A 7,216-nucleotide genomic window follows, 5' to 3' on the forward strand; every position below is an offset into this window, starting at 1 on the left:
ATCTTCAGGGAGTTCCATGCCTCTCAGTTTAACACAGGTCACAGAATGTGACTCTTCGGTATTAAACAGAACCCACCACAGGACCGCGGCGGCAGCGTTTGCAATGTTGTTCAAATGTTCCTCGCTTGACAGTGCCCTTCATTTATAGTTAACGATAATGTGACAGCCTATTCTCCTGGCGTACCATCTAACCACATGCAAAACTCTGCATGTGCCTTAGACTGGAATCCTATTTTTATAGGAATAGACATGTGCACTGAGGCTTTAACCAACAGCTGAGACAGGGTTTTAGCGTGAGATTTTCAAACCTGTCTCAGGTATTTAGAAGCACAAATTGCAGTGAAAGACTAATTGAACTGTGCTTCTAAATCCCCCAGGTGCTACTGAAAATCTCTTCCTTAATAACTTGGAATCTCCTAAAAAATAAACCTCATAGAAACTTAGATGGATATGCAGATCCTAGGGTTAAGATTTTGAAAAACGCTCTGTACTGGCTTAACTCCCATTGACTTCAGTGGGAACAGAATTAAGTTGACGTTGAGCCTTTTTGAAAATTCCCCTCCAGGTGTGTTTTCTCCATTTGAATTTGAATAATCTGTTAACTGCTGAGATTGCTTTCTGATTTGTCAGTATGAAGAATTTTACAGGAGTTTTCCCCCTTAATTTTTGATGAAATGAGACTCAAAAACTGTAGCGTACTGTCACAAAAACCCTATCTGTTAAATCTACAGAAGGAACTATGTTTATTTTCTGTATCTGTTTACTATGATTATTACTATTATTTGTACTTCAGCAGCAACACAGGAACTGAAACCACAGACATTATTGTGGGAGTTGCTGCGCACAGTCTGTTAAAATATTTGTACGATACACAGGCAAGCTAACTTAATACTAATAGTCAGACTCCAGAGTAACCCAAGAATCATAATGAATATCCCCAGTAGGTGTAATTATACAGCAGCATTTCAGTTACTACTTCACCTCCTTGCAGACATTTTCAGGAGACAGGGATTTCCTTCAACTCCCCTGAATGTTTTAGTTTACCTTTTAAATTAGCCCTACTTACAAGAATGAGGAAAGACATTTTTTAATGTTGGTGTGTCCCTCACTACAGTTTTGCAGGCTGCAGTCTGCTCTCTGAGATGCATGAAACACAAACTTTTAGGGGTACAAACTCTATTCACTTTCAATTAGAAAAACACATTAGGGCCCAAACTTTGCTTCTGGTATGGGTCTTAATAATAGGAATAAAAGGAAATAGTAAGGAGCCCTCTATTTTACAACAGCATCACTGAGGACAGACTCTCCATGCCCCAGATTCCTTGTGAGAAAAAAATAGCTGCGCTAACACCGCTTGCAAACAGCACGATAACCACTTCTTTGTTCCCACCAAAGATACAACAGCAGAACCCTGTAAGAGAAGTCATCTGATATGTCAGCTCATTAAATTAGTCAGAATGGGTGAATGGGGAAGAGGAATATACCATTGTAAATGTATGTTAATTAACAAATGCTATAAGAGAGGCATTTAAATGTATGAAAATGAATATTAATGAGATGAAAACACCTAATTATTGTGCATCTAATGGTATTATCCAGAGCATCCAACACAAAATGCCTAATTGTCATGCATCTAAGGCAACAGTGCAAACCTTCAGACACAAAGATTCAGTGTACATATAGATCATATTATGACTTTAACTACAGACGTTGCAAAATATCTGCACTGAAACTTGAATTTGGAAGGATTTTTTAAGTTTTATTTGATTTATCAAAAAATGTTAAATTTCACCAATTCCTTATATCATTTTTGCACTGCGTGTTTCTTCTTGGTGCTTCTGAAACATTACACTGAAGTGCTTCTACGTTTCTGCACGCACATCTCCATTTGGCAAGAATATCATTAGAAACGGTGGGCTGCAAACTGGCCTGGAATGAAGTTCTGAGGAATTTTTCATGAAATTGCGTGAAACAAAACTCAGTCTGCATGAAACTCCTTCCTATGCAGAGGGCTACCAAAGGAGAATCCTGAGTTAAAAATAGTATGGATTCCTGGAATTAAAGACTGCCTCATAATACATATGCATTAGGAAGCTGAAATAAAATTATACAGGCCACTTGAATTCTATTATTTCCTAATTACTCAGTGGTTGGCTTTACAACCTTAATGTTCTTTTAATGTAAGTTTTTCAAGTTGTTGTTTTTTTTTTAAATCTAATTGCAGATAGAGCGCCAATCTCTTGACCCCAGCTAGAAGGACAGAGGGAATTTTGCCTTACAGAGAAATTCCAAAGTGGCCCAGCTATGCACGTATTCGTTGTCTGAGGCTCTAGGGCGTATGCCAGGGACACGTCCAGAGAAGGATATATTTTAATGACTACTCTCTGCATGGTATTTGCAGTCCCAACAAGACTAATATTATTCACACATATGATCAATGAAGTCTTAATCCTACCATCAAAGCAATTAACGAAAACAGAGCACATTAACTTAGTATTGGAGCCAGAATTGATTCCTGAAAGACAGCTCTCTCCTCTCTCAAAACTGAGTTATTAACATATATATAAGCACCAATGTGACAAGCACTTCAGATATACCTTGACATATATATTTACTGTCACTCAAAATGACTTACAATCCATCACATTTTATAAAAATTACATCTTATCCATGCTTCTAATTTTCTTAGGAGACTGTTGTATAGAACTGTAAGAAAAACGTTCATGAAACGGAGACACATTATTCTGGTGGATTTACCTTATCCACTAAGCTTTTCATCCTATCAGAGAAAGAAATTAAGTTAGTTTGTATTATTTACTTTTAATAAATCCATGCTGCCATCTATTTACCACCCATATTGCTGTAGTTGCTTCTGAACTGATTGCTTTACTAATAACTCCAACAATGTGCTTGGTACTGAATTCAAGTTAAATGCACTAGCTTGAAATCACCGGATTTTCTCCTGTTCCCATTTGCAGGTAACTGCTGTTCACCTCAACAAACTTAACAATTCAAGTAACAGCAGCAGCACATTTTACATTACTACACATGTAAAGGTTCTCAGAGGACTTTCCCAACCCCATACGTACAAACCATCAAAGCACTGCTGCTACCACAATTAGCAGAGGGCAGAACCAATCTGTCAGCAGTACTTTGCACTGCCTGGGATACAGTTGGCATTTCTAACAGAAAAAAAGTTTCCCAGCAGTTACATACCCTTGAGTTAACAACCCTTGAGTTAGGATTACTAAAGGGAGGACCACCATATTGTAGTGTTGTGGTTAAGCTATACACGGGAGTCATATTAGCATCTGGTGTGTGGTATTAACTCAAGGTTTTGCCTATACTCTCCAGCTGTGCAGATAACTTCAGTAAAAGGCACTAGTGTGCTTCAGTTAAACCAGCTCAAGTTAAAAATATGAATAATAGTGTATTTGCTTGCAAATAGCTACACTTCTCATTATTTTTCTCTCATGTCTGTTTGAATCTATAGCAATAAATTGTATCAATATGGGTTGGTGCATTTCTTACCTGCGACTTTTTTGCAAGCAAGGGCAAGTCCTTTAAAAAACCAAGAGCAAATCCTTGCATTTACTGGACTGTAAAATCTATGTACCTCATGGGACAGAGACAGCTGCCCTCAAAAGGAGAAGCAAGAACACCAACTCTGCCAAAACTAAAATTTTGGGTCCAGGGAAATTATCTGTTTCAGACACAGGAAACAGTCCTGCATGGTGGTTAGCACCTCAGCCTGAATGGAAGCCAGTCATAAGCTGTGGTAGCTCAGATTTTACAGAAGACACTTGGTCCCTCATTTCCCAAAAGAAAGCAAAGAACCATAAAAACACATCCTCTATAGAAAAATACCATGTAAATTCAATCTGACAAAAATAGGAATATATTTTTGTGTGAATTGGGCATAGAAAAAGTTAACCCCTTTTCAGAAGGTTTACATACTCAAACTACTGTGCAGAAGAGGTGAAGATATTGATAGCCAGTAATGCAAACGAGATTGCAGCTAATTGTTAACATCTCCTGGGCTACGCTTCCTATGTCCCTGCACAGATGATGAATAAAATTATTTACCTATTCAAGTAATGAGAGCTATGCATTTTGATATCCACATACACTGTAACTCAGACCTCCTCCGAGACCCCTACCTGTAATTAGGAACAGATGTAGGATCTTGTTCCTGAATTGATAAAAACAAATTTCAGCCCTCCTATGATACATGGCTTAGTGGCACAGCTAATGGGAAGAAGATCCTTCTGCAGAAGGATCCTCCTCCAGGCACTGGACCTAATCAGTTCCCCCCTGCACAAGAACCCTGCTCTAGATATTTCTCAGTGCTTTTCCATCACTGATTTGGGACACTCGCTAAAACATTCACAGGTGACACGGCAAGTGCATAGCAAGAAAGTGATAAGCAGCATTTATAGGGCTTCACCTCTGATGAAGAAAACCATAGATCTGTACCATTCAAAACCACGGTAATTCTCTAACACGTACAGACTTCTCCATGGTGGAGTAATTTAAAATTAAGTATATGTAACATTATGTGCTTTCAGCAACAATTCTCACAGCTCAGCACATGCAGCTGGGGAACACTCTTCAAATTATGTCATGGCAGAAACTCAAGATGACACTCAGTATAACATATTTATTTTATTCTCCAAATGTCACACTACTGCAGGAAAACATGCCCACCGTGAATGTTTCATGAACTGAAAGTAGAGCCATGTTTTTTACTTTTTATCAGCTGGCTAAAATAACCCAAGGGGAATAGGTACCTGCCCGTTCTCTTGCTCTCGCACATAGGTACCAATACCAAAGCCCAGCAGAAAGGAGTGAATGCTCTAAAAGGAATTTGCCATCTAAAGATGCTGCAGGCTGACCCTTCCCCAGTCAGATGCATCACTTGGGACTACCCGATATGTGCTAGCCCCATTGGATACTCTGACAGCAACAAGACACCGAGGATCTATGGCAGGCCCAATCCTTTCACAGCACTAGGCCTGTAAAGGTTCAAAGCAGCTGCTGTGATCATTTTCACCAAGACAAGTAAAGCTGCCTTCTTTCGCGTTCCTTCTTTGACCACTAAATGCCCCTCACTTGATTTACGCTGATCCAGCAGAGCTTCTAATTCCCACTGACTCCTAGCATAGGTGACTAAAATTATGCCTTGTGAAAAGCCAGAAGAGCTGCAACCCCTCAGGCCCCTAGAAGAGAGACAGAAATTTGTATTTACTGAGGTCATCTCAGTACAAGAAAGTTTCACTGGTTTCATTTAAATCCGACTGAAACAATTCAAGTTAAACTGATGTGAATGCCTTCATACATCTTTATTTAAAGATGTTAAATGGGGGTTTACTTGATTTCAAACCTAATCCAAATCTAAAAGAAGCGACCAGATGAAATAAGACTGTCCATGTCACATTTTGCATTGGTTTCAACTAAGGAGGTTTGCCAGTAACCTTAGTGCAACTCCCTCATGTATACAAGGTCTGAAAATACATTCACTCTCCAGCATTACCCTGCTTCACGCCAGGAGAATTTGCAGCTGGAATAGGCTCAGGGGAACCTCAATGCCTAGAAATAAAAGAATTGTGGGGGGAATCATAGCTGCTGTGCTCACAGGCCCTCCATGGACATTGCCTAAATTAGGGTAATTAATACAGGGGAATGTGTCTGTGCTCCTCAGTAGTTTATAAATGTTACAAAAAGAGGAATGTTTTATATGTCCCCTGACAGGTTTTAAATGTTAATAAATGATGTGCAAGGAGGTATTTTACATCTCTCCATTTAACAGTGAGCTGACAGCTGCAATTATAGGCCAGTCTTTGACCCCAACAATCATTCCAGGAACCTGAGGACTAAATGGAGTAACTTTCTTCCAGAATAACAAAGTGCATCAGGATGCTGGCTCAGCATTTCAACATCCAGACACAGAACCAAGGTGAGACATTTCTGACAGCCTGGGATCCCCCTTTTGCTGCAGTAGGCACTTGCCAGTCACTGGTACCTGCTTACTTTGTCACCAGAGACCCACTGCTACTCTTCCTGTGGTAGCAACACCTCTTCATCTTACAGGTACAGGAGAGCAAACAGAGCAACCAGCCAGACAATTACTTGCTATGTTGCTCCTCTGCTGTGGACTAGAAAAAGGACCAGACTGTACCTAGCACATCGAGGGCAGCAGAGGTAGACAGAGGTATTGCATGTGTCACTGCATGCTCTTTCACTCTGCTTTTGGCCCAAAATCTATTACCACTGAATCACTGCAGCATCCTCTCTGGTACCAGGTTTCTGTGCCTGCACACCTATCTTCACCAGCATGGACAGTCTAGGAGGGGCATGCCTATCCTTTCAAAAGGTAGCACTGACTGCTCAATAATGTGTGCCCCAGCAGAAAGCCCCACTAGTTTTTAGTAAGCCCCAGCTACTACGCTCTCCTTCTGCTCTGCCCAACCCTCACCAGTAGAACAGAGCCTCTTTGAAGTTTAAGGAAGCTTGAAGCAGTATTTTAGTTAGGTTATGTTTCAGGTTGCAACTTTTGTTGCAAAGTAACAGCAGCATGCGAAGAATCCTCTCTCTGTGCCAAGGCTCTGAATCCGCTCACAATACTCTATTCCTGCACACCTGTATATTTTCATCCTCTCCTTTCTCTTAGCTGAAAAAAAAAACTTTGGTCTTGATCCTTAAACTGGCTGCGTTCACTGTTGTTAGTGTGCACATTCATTGGTCCTGTTAACCACTGAGGTACTGCCTAAGGCGGCGCACAGCTGTTTTGAGGCACTTTAGTCCATGCTGTATGCGTTGTTTCACTCCCTAGGAATTGCACCCCACTGATGACAAAAGGCAACTCAGACACTGAATGAAACCAAGCAGCACTGTGAGTAACACCTTCCATTTTCACTACATCATCCCAAAGGCAGGGGAATGGGTTTTACAATTCTATTAAAATCCCACAAGGTAGTATTTTTGCCGCCGACAATGTCTTGCTTCCTTTTATTTTAGAAGGGCAGAAGCCTACAGCTTAATATATCTGATTTATTAGAAAAAATAAATTTTTTATTATATCCCACCCCATTTTTTTTTTTTACACAAAGGACTGTAAAGTAACTGATTTTCTTCCTCCTCCGCTTTCTAGCATTGGACAAAACTGGTGACAAAAGGGCATGTTCAACTATTAGAATTATAGTTTTCTTTCAGTTAG

Source organism: Nipponia nippon, unplaced genomic scaffold (genome assembly GCF_047370975.1).
Source record: "Nipponia nippon isolate SJK-2023a ecotype South Korea unplaced genomic scaffold, ASM4737097v1 scaffold_6, whole genome shotgun sequence".
NCBI classification, from domain to species: domain Eukaryota; kingdom Metazoa; phylum Chordata; class Aves; order Pelecaniformes; family Threskiornithidae; genus Nipponia; species Nipponia nippon.